Raw genomic sequence first — 19,348 nt, forward strand, 5'->3', positions numbered from 1 at the left:
AAAACAAGAGTTTTAGATAAAAATTAAGTTTTTAAGTGGGGGAAAACTTTTTCACCGTTTAAATTAATATATATATGTATATATGTAAGTTCATATTTATTTTTTAAAATATAACTTTTAACAGGTCTTTATGACTTTCGAAATTTCGATTATTTGAATATTTTAATACTAAACAGTTTTGGAGTTTTGATTTTTTTAAATATATAAATTGTTTTTTGAAATCTAAAGAAGATTTTGTAGAAAAGCAAATTCGCATATGGCTTTTGTAAATCATGCATATGTTTCACATGACCAGAAAACATTTACTGGAAAACAACATGGTTCTACAATCTACACAAAGAAGAATATCGGATTTTGTTAGTGCACAAAACAATTTAATAGTACGTGTCATAGAAAGTTGGGGACGGTGGCGGTGGCTGTCAGTATAGTGGAGCTCAAATTTGAAAAAAAAGGTAAGGGTATATGCTGTAAAATTACGAAAAATTTTATTGGTTTGATAAGGGGATGGGACTTAAGGGAATATTGTAGACGCATATAAGACGCTGTGGCCAGTGATTGTTTTCTTGCGAGTGATACAGAAATTGTAAAATCTTTAAGTCCTTTTTATATATATGTACATACACAAGAATCAATAATTTTATTATTAAATCATTTTCAATAATATAGAAAATTTTCATAAATTTAATAAAATGTTTTTGGATTTCACATTTTACAAATTTACAAAATTTTTAAAATGTTTTTTTTTTATTAATTTTTCTCTCCCTTGCAAACATTTGCTTAAATTTGGTTTACACTGGTAAATACATTGAATTAGTTTGAAGAGGAAACTGAATTAAAAACAAAAAATTAAAAGAACTCGAGAACACTATAACTAATCCGCCCAAACGACAACATATTGTCCTCCTGGCGGCAAAAACAAAAAAAAAGAAAACAAATAAAGGAATTTTTTTCTTTTATTTATTTTCATACACCGTTATGAAGAGGTCGTGTTAGTTTTTTACACTTTTATTCACAAAATTTCTTTTTAATAATTTTTATTAAACTTTTTTTCATCTTTTTTTTTTTCTATTTAAGGGTTCACACTAAATGTTTTCAGGTGCTCAAGGTTGATAGTAGTTATATATGTAGTTTTAATGTAATAAAAATAAAACAGGATAACACTATGATTCTGAACTGAACGTAATGTAGAAGGAGAGGGGGAGGGATAGTGGAAAAGAAAAAATTCTAGCATAAGTATTTGCATAAAAATTTAACAATAAAAATAAGAAAAAAGACAAAAGAAAAAACATTTTACTTATTTTCATTTCTTTTTCTCTTGTTAAATTTGTGTGTGAGTGTTGTATGTATAATGTGTTATGTGTATGTACATAAGTACGAAACTTTTTTAGAAAAGAAGTGAAACATATTATGTATGGTTGGTAGTGTGTCTGTGTATATTTTTTATTTAAATGTCAAGGAAATATTTGGTTTTTTTGTTTGTTTTTGCTTTTTTCTCCTCTTAAATATTCTAATTTTTAACAAATTATCTTTAGATAGTATAAAGTAAATTTTTCCACTTTACTGCTTAATAATTTGATGCCCTTGTTGGTGAAGAAAAAAAAACTTTAAATGACTTCAACTATAGTGAAAAATATTTAATTTTCGCCCGAAGAAAAATTTATAAACTTGTGTTTTTTTTTTTTCATTTTTAAAAATATTACAATTTAATTTTTTTTTTACTTGATTATTTATTTATTTAAATGAAGATTTGTAATAGTTTTTTAAAATTAAGGTGAAATGTGAATCCTGATTCGGTTTAAATTTCTATTTTCTCCTATATGTACATATTATGTTGTACTGTACGATTGTGTGCCAGTATAGATAGTACATGTGATGGAGTCTGTTCACTTAAAAATTGAGTAAATCGGAGAGTAAATAAAGAGTTGAAGAAATAAGAGAAAATTAAATATTGAATTTTGTTTTTTGCGTGAACTTAATCTTGAAATATTTAGAATATTTAAGGTGTTATTAAGTGCAATAAAGTAATAATTTTTGTGGAATTTGTAATAAATTAAAAAAATTTTATGTGTTCATCATATAATCGAGTGCAAGGTGTTTTGTCTAGTTTAGCGAAAATGTTGCGTGATGAATTATGAAAATGCCATTTAAATATTACTTTCAAATTTTAAGGGCACTAGTAAATTTTTAGTTAACATAGCTACAAAAATGTAAATTTGGCTCTTAATAGAATTTCGTGATGTGTCATCCGAATTATCTAAAAATTTCGTCAGCAACTTCCGGTTGACTTAAATATTAACTCTCAACAAAGTCCGTCAGATAGTTATTATAAAAAATGTGAAATCGGCCTCTAGTTCAGTTTCACAGCCCTGATATTTCTAAAAATTTTTGTTGCAGAAAAGCCCTTTTATCTTGAAATTTTAAAATGAAGAAGCCTTGTTATCAATTTTTACATTTCATATTCTATTATAGGGCAGCAATTTTAAAAATACTAATAGAATAATTTTTTTATTTGAATAAAATGAGATTTTTACCTATCAAAAGATGTTAATAGATATCGTTTAAGACCTCTTAACATAATCATCATGTTATGTTTAAAAAAAAATGACAAATTAAGTTAAAGAAATTTTGATCAAAAATGTTTAATTTTGTATTTTAACATTTTCAACACACATATACTTCGAAAATTTAAATAGTAAGGACCCACTCCGATTTTTCAAATAATTTTAGAAAATTTCTTTTAGAAGAGGAAATTTCCATTTTAGTACTCATAAAAGTCCATCTATACATATAGTATATTATATGTAAATAGTAAAAATTTAGCACTAATGAATTTGTTCTAAATTTGAAAACGGGATTTTTGAAAAAATTCCTTTTTATGAAATTAAATTTCATCCCTTTTATATAATTTTGTTCTAAATCTGTATAAAAGGGAATGAAAAAATAAAAAAATAAATAAATTCACGTTTATATCGTAAATTGAGATTTCTCCTGCACTGAATGTACAAAGCAATAAAAGTTAATGTTAAATGAACGGTTCCAAATAGCTTTTAATTTAAATCATAATTTGGTGGATGGTTTAGAGGTGCAAATTTACAAAATAGTAAATCGTAATTTTATTCAAAGCAGATATTCATAATGTCGATTTATTTTGTCACAATAAAATTAGAAATTTGTTATCTTGAACTAAGAATTACCATGTAAAAATTATTTTTACAACTTATTCGATTATCACTGTTTAAAATTTAATTGAGACAATTCTGAAACCGTGGAGTTCTAGCATAAGTTTAAATTGAAGAAAAGATGAGGCAAAGATAAGAAGTTATTTTAAATGTAACGAGAAAAAAAATGAGTTGACCTTGTCAACTCTGTGATACCCGTACGAATTCGTTATCCTATGTGCAAATAAAGATGCCATAACTGACTATGGGACAGACTATGACTTTAAGTTGCCGTATTACCATATTAATTTATGCAAAATTTCAGTACTGTGTGTTTTTCAAAATACTGTGTATAATGCCAAACTACTATTTAAGTTGTATGGCAGGTACCAGAAGGAACCAAGTAATTTCAACGACTTTTATGAGACACATTGGCCCTACTAATATATTCGCTTGTGTGAAATTTCAATACCACAACTTTTATAGTTTCTGAGATATAGCCAAATAAATTTTGAAGTTGTATGGCAGCTACCCGAACCAGTACTCCGATCATGTCCAATTTAAATAGGGTTCTGGCACTTACTACAATAAATCATTTGTGAAAATTTGGTGAAGTTAGCTCAATTAGTTTTTGAGTTATCGTTGGGACGGACGGACGGACGGACGGACAGACAAAGCTAAATCAACTCAGAATTTGACGCTGACCAAAAACTTACACTTGAGTCTATATCTAAGACCGTTATTTCTTAGCGTTACAAACGGTAAGGCAAATTTAGTATACCCTTCGAACATACGTTCGTACGGGTATAAAAATATGTAAGCCATTGTTTGTATATGGTAGAAGTGAATTTAATTGTTTGCCAAAACTGTAATGAAATTAATGTTGGTTGTAACAGCAAGCAGTTTATAATTAATCAACTTATTGTTAAATAAACTAAATGAAAAAAATATCATCAGGAAGTAGGTTGTGTCATCTATTGATTGATATTATTTGAGAAATACAATTAATTTAAGAATTCCAAAAAATTCAAAGGACATTGCATTTTTAAATCATCATTCCGCTAAATAAGCAATTGGAAAAGCATTATTATATTTTATTTTCCTTATTTACCAAAATTAAAAATTCGAATCGTTATTACTTAGTTGAAGAAACTTAAATAAATTGTTTTCATCTCTATATACGTATGATATGTTAAATCACATTTAATAAGTATGATTATTTATATAGTTGATTCACATAAAAATCACTTGAAATGCAAATCCCTTTAATATAAATTTTCTTCATAATATCATTTTACCTTATCATTGAAGTTTCTAGTTTGTTAATTCTGCTTTTAATTCACACGATATTTTGATTTTTCTTTTATATAACATATATTAAAAATAGAATAACAAACATTATTTTATAAATTATATACACAATATGTATTTACGCAGTGCCGGGCTTATTAAATACACGTCAAGACACCACTCGTACGAGGGAGTACAAAATTAAAAAATCGATTTTAATTTAAAACAGTTTATTTTGTTAATTTATTATAGCTGATGAAATATGGATTAGCCCTTATTTTCCGTTTCGTTTGAGGAGGTATCGGCATCTTCGAAGATGTTTTATTGAGTTTGAAAAGACAGATTCGGAAACAATTTGTTGTTTCGGTTTTAATTCAATTCGTTTCTTTGATTTTATAAGTTTCAGAGTTTCTCTTCTACTGCGTAAAATTTTTGAATACATATGTATGTACATACTGCATTGATATTTGGTTTCTTTAACTACAAACAATAAAATATTCTGTTTTCGAATAGTGGTCTAAAAATAATCTAGACTTAAATGGTGCTCTTTAATAAAGCTAAAAAATTTTCCCTCAAATATTTCTATTTTGGGTGCTAACTTTTCATATGATTTGGCTTAACCAGCACTATTTTCAATTTCTAGAGAATATACTTTCCGTGACTAAATTCGACTCTGTTTACACATTATGCTCAGCTGTATTATATATCTAATATATGTTTACAAGTAGTTAAAGTAGATACAAAATTTATATATATACACATATGAATTTTCACTTGTAATTTCTTTAATTCTAAAATAACAATCTTACACAACTAATATCTCCCATAGTAACATTTAAAGATTGTCAAATATATTTGTTATAGAACACAGAGTAGATATGAAAATGCTTACATTTTCTTCAAGAGTGTATATACCAAAAATATGTACACATACCAAAATATATGAATATATACATACATATATATAAAGATTTGAAGACGAAAGAGGACATTAAATAAACTAAAGAAAAAAAAAAAAACAAATAGATTTGTATATTTGCGAATTAACTTGATACGAGTAATATTCTCTTAAAATCACGTTCTAGAGGCCAAGTACGGAGGAAAAGAAAAAACAAAAATGTTCATATTGTTTATTCACACTTGGGTATAAGCTGCTGTTAACTGTATGTAGGTACAAATAAGCGATTTTTTTGTATTAGGGCAACAACACCCTGTATGTAGAGGGTGCAGTTTTTACACATTTTACCAGCGAGGATCCACCTAAACTTTTCTTATGGATCAATGCTTCACTCTCATTAACAAGGTGCAACGGGGTGTTCTCTCCATCCCAGTTATAACTAGCTATAGCTTAGTTGTTTTTTAAGCCTGTAGTGTCCCGTTAAGAAGTGTCTGAGAATTCTCACATGATTTGTCGGCATCCTTATGATCGCCTACTGAGTGCCAGTACCCTTGCTCTCACACTCGCTTCTTACAAAAATTCCATTATCACAAAAGAGCTTCGGCCTAACAAAGCAGGAATTGGCCTTCCGCCTTTGCCAGTCGGGGTTGGTATTTACATGTTATTATCTTTGAGAAACAAATGGCAACGATTTATTTATCAAGCAAAATTACATGAAATTTTAAAATTTTCTGTGTTTTCTTTTTTCAAATCTTAAAATCAAACACTTAAAAAATTACCCTATTTCTTTATTACGTTTTATCTTAATATTTCATTTCACATACACATGTACGTTTATACCAAATACGTGACATTGTTATAATATTCACTTGTAATGAATGAAAAGAAATTAAAATTTTTTTAATGTTTTAATTATTTTAGGAAAAGCTTAAAGTTAAAAAATTTTTAACAAGGATTTTTAAGAATTTAGGATATTTAAGGAGCAAAAACCATGAAAAAGAAAAGAAAACATCATAAGAATAAGAAAACAAAAAATGGATTTAGTGCATAAAATTTAATTTTAGAAACTTGTTGCTTCTCTCAATTAACACTATGTGAAATGTCAAAATAATTAATAATAATTTTTATTGTTGTTGTTCTTGTTGCTGTTTATAGGCATAATAAAGATGTATAAGTGTAGATTATTTTAATATTTAATATGTTATAAAAATTAACATTAGTTTTTTAAGCTTTTGAAATCTTTAATAGGCTTACAAATTAAGATCTGTGAAAAAATTATATTTATATATGTGTTGTAATTAGTTGAAAATTACAGAGCTTTCGATATAATATGTACACTGGCGTATTGACAATTTATTTTGAGAAGCAATGAAAAGTACAAGAGATTAAATTGAGTGTGCTGAGCACATTCTTTTGTGAATTTAGTGTAAGGTGTGCTAGAAATTCAAAGAAGTTTTGTTTTATTTTAATAAATTCGATAAATTCATACATAGATACTCGTACTCATATATATTTTGTTTATCTGATGATTGAACTTATAGTTCTGTATACATCGAGAATTTTAATGAATTTTTAAAATTTACCCTATTTCTATATCTTTTACGGGTTTTATATTATTTTCGGTATTGTTCTCTTATGCATTTTTAATTGTTTAAACAATTATTATATAAAAAGTTTTGAATATTTCATAAACAAATAAATTTAAAGTAAATAATTTTTTGTTTTACTTTATTTGAATAAAATCCACAATAAAAATATTGAAACCAAAGTCAAGAAAATGTAAAAAAAAATTTTTTTTTGTTAAATTTATCAAAAACTTTTATTTAATTTGTGTGTGTGACTTTAAAAACTATGCCGATACCGACAAAAACAAATAAAAAAGAAAAATATTTTATGAAAAAATTTATTTTTTTTTTGTGTTAGGAAAATAAAACTTGTGTGGTAAGTGAGACAGAAAATTAAACTTCCTAAACTAAAATTAAAAAAAAAAAATTTTTATAAGAATTTGCAATAATTTTTATTTTTCTCTTAATTTTTTTTTCATTTCTTTGTGGTTGAATTAGAAAAAAAAATGCATTTTAAGTGTAAAATAATTAGTTTTGATAATTAATTTTTAAAATTTAAAAAGTTTTTTTTTCTTTTTAAATTATGAGTGTTTATTTTGTTAGCTAGTTTGGTGTTTAAATTTTGTAATTTTTTTTTAATAAATTCCAACATGCTACAAGATGTTTAATTTCCTATGGTAGGATAAAAATATTTTTTTAGTATATATATTTTATTTAGTAACTATTATATTTTAAATTACTTTCATTCACAAATTTATATATCACAAATATTTTATTTGATTGCATATATTTAGGATGAGACAAAACGAAAATTGAAAGAGGTGTTAACATAATGGTCGAATTGAAGGGTTAATTGGGTGAGTTTAGCACTTACCATCAGTTTTTCAGCACATAAAGAATCTGGGAAAACTTAAAGTTTCGAAAATAACTTGAAACGGCAGCGGGAATTTTCTTCAAACAAAATAATCTATTTATTAACATTTAAAGGATGCTAAAATTTCAGATCCCTAAAACTTATAATCTAAAAAAAAAAACAATATCAAAAAATTTGAAAGAAAACTAAAATGGGTTTCAGGTAATGGTTAATTTCAATGGCAATTTTATCATTTCCATGTTCAACTATGCTATATCACGGTAAAAAAAAAAAACAGCCACTATTTTTTCACGTAATTGCATAATTTAAAAATTATTTGTGGTTTCGTTAGAATAAATAAAAGAATTGAAAGTTTATAAAAAAATAATTTAATTATAGTTCTATTTTAGACATTATTCTAATTTGAATTAAACAAACATAGCTAATTGGGAATTAATTGCGACGCTCAGCAATGTTATATATACAGTTACATGTTTATAATAGAAATATGCTACAAAATTAGTTTGTGTTACAGAGAGAATATGGTACAAATAGAAAAACTCCTCTATTAGTTGGTCTATCTTACAGGAGTTCATTTTATTTTAATTTTTTTGTATACATAATAAATAGTTTTAAAATTTAATTCAGAATTAAAATATTTTATAGCATAAATTTTAAAATTTACAAAATTGAAAAATAAATTATAATGAGGTCAGCTTATGTTTAAATGATTTTTTAAAGAATAAAAATTTCAAAATAATTTCGCATTTTTTAATTATTAAATTTATTATAAAAAATTTCTTTATGTTTAATTTTTTTTTAAGATTAATTAAGAAAATAATGTTTTTTTTTTTATCATTTAATATCTTTGTGAATTTAACGTGTAAATGTGCTTAATATATTAAACAGAAGGTTAATATTTAAATCTATCAATTTAATTAAATTACAAAATTAATATAAAATTTATATTTGAATGATTTTTCATTGATTTGATTACATTGAAAAGAAAGAATAAGAGAGCAAAACAATAAAAATAAAAAAATAATTATTAAAATTATATTGAGTGAAAAAAGCTTAAGCACTTCATTTAAATATTTATTGTAAACTTAAAATTTCTTTACAGACATTCAAAAAGAATGAAATGGAAAATATTTTAATTTTTTTTTTATAATTATAAAGTTAATAAATGAAATCGTTTAATTGTTATAATTTCCAATCAAATACATTCTTAATATACACATATGTATATATAATATGTATGTGTGTATATGAAGCAGATGTTAAGCTTTTTAATTTTTTAAAAAAAATATTTTCCTACTTCCTTTACTAATACATTTATATAATATATACTTACATATATAAATATTATATCAGTCATTTGGATAGGTTATTTTACACAATATAATATAAATGTAAAATTGTTCACTGTTCATTCCAATAATGACAATATTTTGTAAGTCAACTATTATATTATCAAACTTATTACATATACTATACATGTAAACTATAATGGAATCTTTTATAAATGTTTACATCCTCTCATATTATACATTATTAGTAGGATATATACATATCACATATATATGTAATTATTATGAATGAATTTTTAATGTAATTGAACAAATAGCCCAACTGCTGCAATTGCCATTTTAAAAATAATATGCAATAAATAACCAGTATGTCAAAACCAAATGAATAGTTATAAGGCTCATTACGTTTTACGTTAAAATTAAAAAATGAAAAGAAACAAAATGTATAAAAGAAGAGTGAGTGGTGTTTTGTATGGGATAAAAACAAAAAAAAAAAAATTCAATTTATGTTCATGTGTTGATGTAATGCTGATTTATAAACATACATAAATACATACTTTAGGGGGGGATTTTTTTTGTGCTCTTAATTTTTGATATTTCACGCCTAATCTATTTCTGTTGTTAATATTAAATCGTTTTGTTTTCCATTTCATCGTTGAGAAACTGGCGGTTGCCGAAAAACTCTACCAATAATAATTATTGTTCAATATGATATTCTCAAATAAGAATGTACTCGGTAAGTAATTAATTCAATAATTCGGATTTTCCATTATATTATCGAGCTCATGAAATTTTTGCCTCTAAATTTTTCTCTTTTATATGGTTTTTTTTTTAAATTTCTTGCTTATAATGATCAGCCGGCATTGTAGCTTTGAAAAACAACATTAAATGATTAATTCTAGTAATATTCCGGCCGAAATATTAAAAAAATACCACTTATAATTGGAGTAGTTGAAATGTAGTGTTGTCCATGATATTATACATACATATATCAAAAATTAAATGGTAACAAACGACTTATCAAATTTAATAAACATTTTAATTTGAAATTTTTCAAAGATTTTCTTTAAATTTAAAAACCAAAATTTTAAAAAATCACCTATTACTTGTGCTACATACGCACATTCATATAGAAATACCATTCTTCCATCAACTTAATTCGCATTAATATTTAAATTTACGCTGTTTTTCTTTTGTATTTTCATTTCTTTATTTGGAAAATGTGTGGTTCTCATTTATGCACATAACGTTCGTGCGCGTATAAACGCGACAATTAAATTTAAAAGGTGTTCTTGTCACTCATTGTTTTTAATTTTTATTCTTAACGACATTAAATTGTATGTGCGACAAATCTTTATGCATGGTATCAACAAAAAAAGAAAAATAAAAAAAATAAGAAGACAAAAGGAAACCCAAAAAAAAAAACAAAGAAAATAATAAAAAGTGTGATGGCTGGTTTCAAATATGTTAACAATTTCGAACGTGATTATAATAAATTAAACACATTTAAAAAATAAAAAAAAAACTTTTGCAAATAGGTTGTAAAGATCCTTGCTTTCATTTCTTTTAATTCGTTATACATAAATTTATTGAAAAATCTGATGTGAACAGCACATGATCAATTGCATTACATGAGTACTACAATAAATAAATTGTATAGTTATTATGAAATCAAGGTGTAGGAAAACACAGACATACAGGCTGACCAACATTTTTCTAAAAGTTTAGTTTCTTTCTACTTAGTACATTTCTTAGTATGGTATAGTAGTAAAACATTTCTCTAGCTACCTTAGAGAGTAGTGTCTCTCTAAGTTGGAGAAATGTATTCGTCAAAAACCCGACATATGGAATTTGGTTTGATTACAATATTTCGCAAACTGTATGAAATGAGGTCGATTAAAGCTATAATGGAATATATACGTTTGCTATTCATTTACAATATTCAATAATTCGGAAGTCTAAAGATTTGTGTATACATATATGTATATTAAATTATGTATGTATATATGTTATAATATAAATGAAAACACATTTTCATGCGAATGTAAAAATTTTATTTTACAAAAAATTTTTACTTTGTGATCGATAATGAATTAAAAAATATTAAAATGAGGTTAACAAAAAATATTTACACATATTGGCTATATATGAAGTGCTTAAGTCAATATTATAAAAGTACTTATTGTATTTTATTTTTTTTTTGCCCAATATACTTATAATGTCAACGCTTCTTGTAGATTGAAGAGACATTGATATTATAGAGGAATTATACGGTTAAAATTAAACCATAATATTTATTGTAGATGGGCAAAAACTGGTATATATGTATATATAGTAAATGAAGTGCAATGTAATTTAAAATAAAATAAGGATAACAGACGTATAGAGTGTTCATAAGAAAAAATTGATAATTTCATTAGTGATGACAGTTTATGGTAGCTGACGTATGATGTGATACCAAGTAATATGTGTGGTTATGCAAGCATTTTCAAAAAACTGTTATATATGAAAGAGCTTTATATATGAACTGTAAATAAAAACATATGATTGATTTAAAAGTAGAAATATTTAAAAAAGAAATTTCTTTATAAAACTGCAAAACAGACTGGTCATATGGGCGAAGGAATGAATCATAGAGCAGCAAGGAACGTACAAATAAGTGTACAGAACAAATCGTACCTAAGTAAATAATTTTTTGTGATTTGATCTTTGTCTACCATTTGCAGTTTTGCAAAAATCACATTTAAACAAAAAAAATTGAACTGTACTTGTTATTATCATTACTTTTCCTCCATAACTTTAAATTGACCTTAATTTCACCTTGATTGCTTAAAAGACACATTAATAAAATTTTAAATGTTATATTTGGGATTCCATCATTTCTTCTAGCTGGCGTATCATCAAAAATGATATAGAATCGCACAGTATTGTGAAAGCAACAAAAAAGCATTTGTCAGTTTAAACATAAAAGCATTTGTCAGTTTAAAAATGTCACCCGTAATATATGCAATTTAAATATTCTTTATTGAAATTGTTGCATTTAATGTTAATTTGGTTTATTTAAGATTCAAATGTTTAGTTTCCTGCTTATAATGTAAACGAAGTGAAAATGGATTGGTTTGATATAATGGATTTTTGTTATAGTGTAATTTCATATGTCCTTTATAACATTTTCTTATGTATTTTTCATAATAATTAATTAATTTTTATACGCTGCCTGTAAATATGAACGAATGAGCTTGCAATTTAGTATAAACTCAATTAGTTTTTTTTATTGTATTATTAAAATCGAGTGTATTTTAGTATGAATAGAGTTTCGTTTCTTTAAAATTTAATGCGCTCATCAATTATTCAGAATTTTAAAAATGAAAACTTTTCAAGAATTTTTCATTAAATTCACATATACTCGTAAAGGAGTCAAAATTATTATTTCTTATTTTCTAAAAGTCTACTAAAGAAATGAGAAGTAAATAAAATTTGATAAGAAACTGACATTGAATGGAAGAGAAATTGTTGATTCACCTGTGTTGCTGTATATTTTCTACTATATAAGTGATGCGACTATGACGCTCTCCATATATTCTAATACGACGCAACAACATTTTTTTTCACCAAAAAAAAGGAATTTTCAAAAAAACCAAAAATAGAAAAGGTTAAAAGAATTCAATAATGTGATCAATTTTACGATAGAGATAACATTTTGTTTTTGAATTTAGAATGAAGTGATTTGATGAAAATGTATAAAAGATTGATGTTAGGAAAATGAAAAATAGCTTTGTGATTTTATTTTCTTTTTTGAATAATTTTCAATTCCTACTACTTTTTTTTTCGAGTAAAATTATGAGGAAATATGAAATTTAAATTATCCGCAAGGAGAAAATTCAATTGGAAATCGAATTTTATCCGAATTTCAATTTATAAGTATATAAGATGAGGTGTATGAACAATTATATAAAAAGGACATTGAATATAAAGTTTTAGGAGATTCACCGAAAAGATTTACATGAAAAGCATATTAATCACGTTTTATTTTTCATCAATTATCCAAGTGGGAATCATTGCTACCACAAATTTTTATGTTAATTTTTGTTTCTTTCTGAATTTATTTTTGAATTGAAAAAAAGTTTTCTTAATATTCTTAAAATGGATAAAGTTGTACAAGTGCAAAAAAATCTCAAAATCGCGTTAATACAAAATATTATTGGATTGATAATTTTTTTTAGTGGAAATTGGAATTGAACCTATAGAATCTTTTTTGACTCTTATCACCACCTACATCTGCTCTATACCAATTGCAGCATTACAACCATGTCTAAGAGCTAGATTTCCGTCGTCTCAAAGACCAAACCTCACCTTCCGCTTTGCCCATCTTCTTCAAATGAAAAAAATATTAAGATATTTCTAAATTTTCTTAATTTTGTATTAAAAATAATTTGGCCTTTATGTTTTTAAGGAAGAATTTAAATTATTACTGTGTTCTTAAGAAACTTTCTTTTTGATATAATAAGATTATTTCTTAATTGTTGAAATTTTTACATTTTTTTATGTGTTGTAATGGTGTTAAGACATCAAACCTGATAATAACAATTAAATAACAATACCAGAATAATTTTAAACTTTATGTTCTTATATAAAATATAATAAGCTATACATATACATGTGAACATATAATTTTCTACACACAGCCTATACCTACGTTATATATACAATTGTTTGTCTACTATAAAAATGTAAAATAATTACATGTATTTAAAATATTTTAACAAAGCTTTTTACAATTTAATTTTAACAAAGTGAAAACGTTTAAGTTTATGACCTCGCAATCTTTTTATCGATTCGTTTTTTTTAAAAAGTTGTCAGACATGACTACAATTTACATTTTTAAGGGGATTTCTATTTTTATACGAGTATTGTTATTATTGTTATTTCATTTTCTTTTGTGCATTAGATTTGTTAGAAAATAATTTAACCTTGATTTCATTAAAGAAAAATTACTTATGGAATTTTTATTATTTCCTTTTGATATTAATAAAAAAATATATAATAATAATTTATAAATAAATATGTATGTTGAGGTAGTTTTGTTTATTTAAATAATATTGTATTAGGAACTAGTAATAACAATATTTTTGACGAAATATATTAGTTATGATTGCATAATTCCATTAATTGAAATAGAATAGAAAACGCACTGAAAGTTTTTTAAAAGATTTTTTTAAATATCTCCAAAAATATTTTTGCTACCGCCTATTATCATTTCTGGCAGAATCTGTGGATCCCCAGTGATCACAAAAAACACTTAGAATCGCTCTATCTCTTCTAGTTTAGCCAGAAAACGTGTTTAAAGTTTTGCAAAAGATTTTTTTAAATATCTCCAAAACTATTTTTGCTACCGCCTATTATCACATATTGGCAGAATCTGTGGATCCCCAGTGATCACAAAAAACACTTAGAATCGCTCTATCTCTTCTAGTTTAGCCAGAAAACGCGTTTAAAGTTTTGCAAAAGATTTTTTAAATATCTCCAAAAATATTTTTGCTACCGCCTATTATCATATATTGGCAGAATCTGTGGATCCCCAGTGATCACAAAGAACACTTAGAATCGCTCTATCTCTTCTAGTTTAGCCAGAAAACGCGTTTAAAGTTTTGCAAAAGATTTTTTTAAATATCTCCAAAAATATTTTTGCTACCGCCTATTATCATATATTGGCAGAATCTGTGGATCCCCAGTGATCACAAAAAACACTTAGAATCGCTCTATCTCTTCTAGTTTAGCCAGAAAACGCGTTTAAAGTTTTGCAAAAGATTTTTTTAAATATCTCCAAAAATATTTTTGCTACCGCCTATTATCATATATTGGCAGAATCTGTGGATCCCCAGTGATCACAAAAACACTTAGAATCGCTCTATCTCTTCTAGTTTAGCCAGAAAACGCGTTTAAAGTTTTGCAAAAGATTTTTTTGAATATCTCCAAAAATATTTTTGCTACCGCCTATTATCATATATTGGCAGAATCTGTGGATCCCCAGTGATCACAAAAACACTTAGAATCGCTCTATCTCTTCTAGTTTAGCCAGAAAACGCGTTTAAAGTTTTGCAAAAGATTTTTTAAATATCTCCAAAAATATTTTTGCTACCGCCTATTATCATATATTGGCAGAATCTGTGGATCCCCAGTGATCACAAAAAACACTTAGAATCGCTCTATCTCTTCTAGTTTAGCCAGAAAACGCGTTTAAAGTTTTGCAAAAGATTTTTTTAAATATCTCCAAAAATATTTTTGCAACCGGCTATTTTTATATATTGGCAGAATTGTGGATCCCCAGTGATCACAAAAAACACTTAGAATCGCTCTATCTCTTCTAGTTTAGCCAGAAAACGCGTTTAAAGTTTTGCAAAAGATTTTTTTAAATATCTCCAAAAATATTTTTGCTACCGCCTATTATCATATATTGGCAGAATCTGTGGATCCCCAGTGATCACAAAGAACACTTAGAATCGCTCTATCTCTTCTAGTTTAGCCAGAAAACGCGTTTAAAGTTTTGCAAAAGATTTTTTTAAATATCTCCAAAAATATTTTTGCTACCGCCTATTATCATATATTGGCAGAATCTGTGGATCCCCAGTGATCACAAAAACACTTAGAATCGCTCTATCTCTTCTAGTTTAGCCAGAAAACGCGTTTAAAGTTTTGCAAAAGATTTTTTTGAATATCTCCAAAAATATTTTTGCTACCGCCTATTATCATATATTGGCAGAATCTGTGGATCCCCAGTGATCACAAAAAACACTTAGAATCGCTCTATCTCTTCTAGTTTAGCCAGAAAACGCGTTTAAAGTTTTGCAAAACATTTTTTAAATATCTCCAAAAATATTTTTGCTACCGCCTATTATCATATATTGGCAGAATCTGTGGATCCCCAGTGATCACAAAAAACACTTAGAATCGCTCTATCTCTTCTAGTTTAGCCAGAAAACGCGTTTAAAGTTTTGCAAAAGATTTTTTTAAATATCTCCAAAAATATTTTTGCTACCGCCTATTATCATATATTGGCAGAATCTGTGGATCCCCAGTGATCACAAAAAACACTTAAATTCGTTCTATCTCTTCTAGTTTAGCCAGAAAAAGCGTTTAAAGTTTTGCAAAAGATTTTTTTGAATATCTCCAAAAATATTTTTGCTACCGCCTATTATCATATATTGGCAGAATCTGTGGATCCCCAGTGAACACAAAAAACACTTAGAATCGCTCTATCTCTTCTAGCTTAGCCAGAAAACGCGTTTAAAGTTTTGCAAAAGATTTTTTTAATTATCTCCAAAAGTATTTTTGCTACCGCCTATTATCATATATTGGCAGAACCTGTGGATCCCCAGTGATCACAAAAAACACTTAGAATCGCTCTATCTCTTCTAGTTTAGCCAGAAAACGCGTTTAAAGTTTTGCAAAAGATTTTTTTAAATATCTCCAAAAATATTTTTGCTACCGCCTATTATCATATATTGGCAGAATCTGTGGATCCCCAGTGAACACAAAAAACACTTAGAATCGCTCTATCTCTTCTAGCTTAGCCAGAAAACGCGTTTAAAGTTTTGCAAAAGATTTTTTTAAATATCTCCAAAAGTATTTTTGCTACCGCCTATTATCATATATTGGCAGAACCTGTGGATCCCCAGTGATCACAAAAAACACTTAGAATCGCTCTATCTCTTCTAGTTTAGCCAGAAAACGCGTTTAAAGTTTTGCAAAAGATTTTTTTAAATATCTCCAAAAATATTTTTGCTACCGCCTATTATCATATATTGGCAGAATCTGTGGATCCCCAGTGATCACAAAAAACACTTAGAATCGCTCTATCTCTTCTAGTTTAGCCAGAAAACGCGTTTAAAGTTTTGCAAAAGATTTTTTTAAATATCTCCAAAAGTATTTTTGCTACCGCCTATTATCATATATTGGCAGAATCTGTGGATCCCCAGTGATCACAAAAAACACTTAGAATCGCTCTATCTCTTCTAGTTTAGCCAGAAAACGCGTTTAAAGTTTTGCAAAAGATTTTTTTAAATATCTCCAAAAATATTTTTGCTACCGCCTATTATCATATATTGGCAGAATCTGTGGATCCCCAGTGATCACAAAAAACACTTAGAATCGCTCTATCTCTTCTAGTTTAGCCAGAAAACGCGTTTAAAGTTTTGCAAAAGATTTTTTTAAATATCTCCAAAAGTATTTTTGCTACCGCCTATTATCATATATTGGCAGAACCTGTGGATCCCCAGTGATCACAAAAAACACTTAGAATCGCTCTATCTCTTCTAGTTTAGCCAGAAAACGCGTTTAAAGTTTTGCAAAAGATTTTTTTAAATATCTCCAAAAATATTTTTGCTACCGCCTATTATCATATATTGGCAGAATCTGTGGATCCCCAGTGAACACAAAAAACACTTAGAATCGCTCTATCTCTTCTAGCTTAGCCAGAAAACGCGTTTAAAGTTTTGCAAAAGATTTTTTTAAATATCTCCAAAAGTATTTTTGCTACCGCCTATTATCATATATTGGCAGAACCTGTGGATCCCCAGTGATCACAAAAAACACTTAGAATCGCTCTATCTCTTCTAGTTTAGCCAGAAAACGCGTTTAAAGTTTTGCAAAAGATTTTTTTAAATATCTCCAAAAGTATTTTTGCTACCGCCTATTATCATATATTGGCAGAACCTGTGGATCCCCAGTGATCACAAAAAACACTTAGAATCGCTCTATCTCTTCTAGTTTAGCCAGAAAACGCGTTTAAAGTTTTGCAAAAGATTTTTTTAAATATCTCCAAAATATTTTTGCTACCGCCTATTATCATATATTGGCAGAATCTGTGGATCCCCAGTGATCACAAAAAACACTTAGAATCGCTCTATCTCTTCTAGTTTAGCCAGAAAACGCGTTTAAAGTTTTGCAAAAGATTTTTTTAAATATCTCCAAAAGTATTTTTGCTACCGCCTATTATCATATATTGGCAGAACCTGTGGATCCCCAGTGATCACAAAAAACACTTAGAATCGCTCTATCTCTTCTAGTTTAGCCAGAAAACGCGTTTAAAGTTTTGCAAAAGATTTTTTTAAATAACTCCAAAAATATTTTTGCTACCGCCTATTATCATATATTGGCAGAATCTGTGGATCCCCAGTGAACACAAAAAACACTTAGAATCGCTCTATCTCTTCTAGCTTAGCCAGAAAACGCGTTTAAAGTTTTGCAAAAGATTTTTTTAAATATCTCCAAAAGTATTTTTGCTACCGCCTATTATCATATATTGGCAGAACCTGTGGATCCCCAGTGATCACAAAAAACACTTAGAATCGCTCTATCTCTTCTAGTTTAGCCAGAAAACGCGTTTAAAGTTTTGCAAAAGATTTTTTTAAATATCTCCAAAAATATTTTTGCTACCGCCTATTATCATATATTGGCAGAATCTGTGGATCCCCAGTGATCACAAAAAACACTTAGAATCGCTCTATCTCTTCTAGTTTAGCCAGAAAACGCGTTTAAAGTTTTGCAAAAGATTTTTTTAAATAACTCCAAAAATATTTTTGCTACCGCCTATTATCATATATTGGCAGAATCTGTGGATCCCCAGTGATCACAAAAAACACTTAGAATCGCTCTATCTCTTCTAGTTTAGCCAGAAAACGCGTTTAAAGTTTTGCAAAAGATTTTTTTAAATATCTCCAAAAATATTTTTGCTACCGCCTATTATCATATATTGGCAGAATCTGTGGATCCCCAGTGATCACAAAAAACACTTAGAATCGCTCTATCTCTTCTAGTTTAGCCAGAAAACGCGTTTAAAGTTTTGCAAAAGATTTTTTTAAATATCTCCAAAAGTATTTTTGCTACCGCCTATTATCATATATTGGCAGAACCTGTGGATCCCCAGTGATCACAAAAAACACTTAGAATCGCTCTATCTCTTCTAGTTTAGCCAGAAAACGCGTTTAAAGTTTTGCAAAAGATTTTTTTAAATAACTCCAAAAATATTTTTGCTACCGCCTATTATCATATATTGGCAGAATCTGTGGATCCCCAGTGATCACAAAAAACACTTAGAATCGCTCTATCTCTTCTAGTTTAGCCAGAAAACGCGTTTAAAGTTTTGCAAAAGATTTTTTTAAATATCTCCAAAAATATTTTTGCTACCGCCTATTATCATATATTGGCAGAATCCGTGGATCCCCAGTGATCACAAAAAACACTTAGAATCGCTCTATCTCTTCTAGTTTAGCCAG

This window comes from Condylostylus longicornis, unplaced genomic scaffold (genome assembly GCF_029603195.1).
Source record: "Condylostylus longicornis isolate FDR11 unplaced genomic scaffold, ASM2960319v2 ptg000034l, whole genome shotgun sequence".
Taxonomy (NCBI): Eukaryota; Metazoa; Arthropoda; class Insecta; order Diptera; family Dolichopodidae; genus Condylostylus; species Condylostylus longicornis.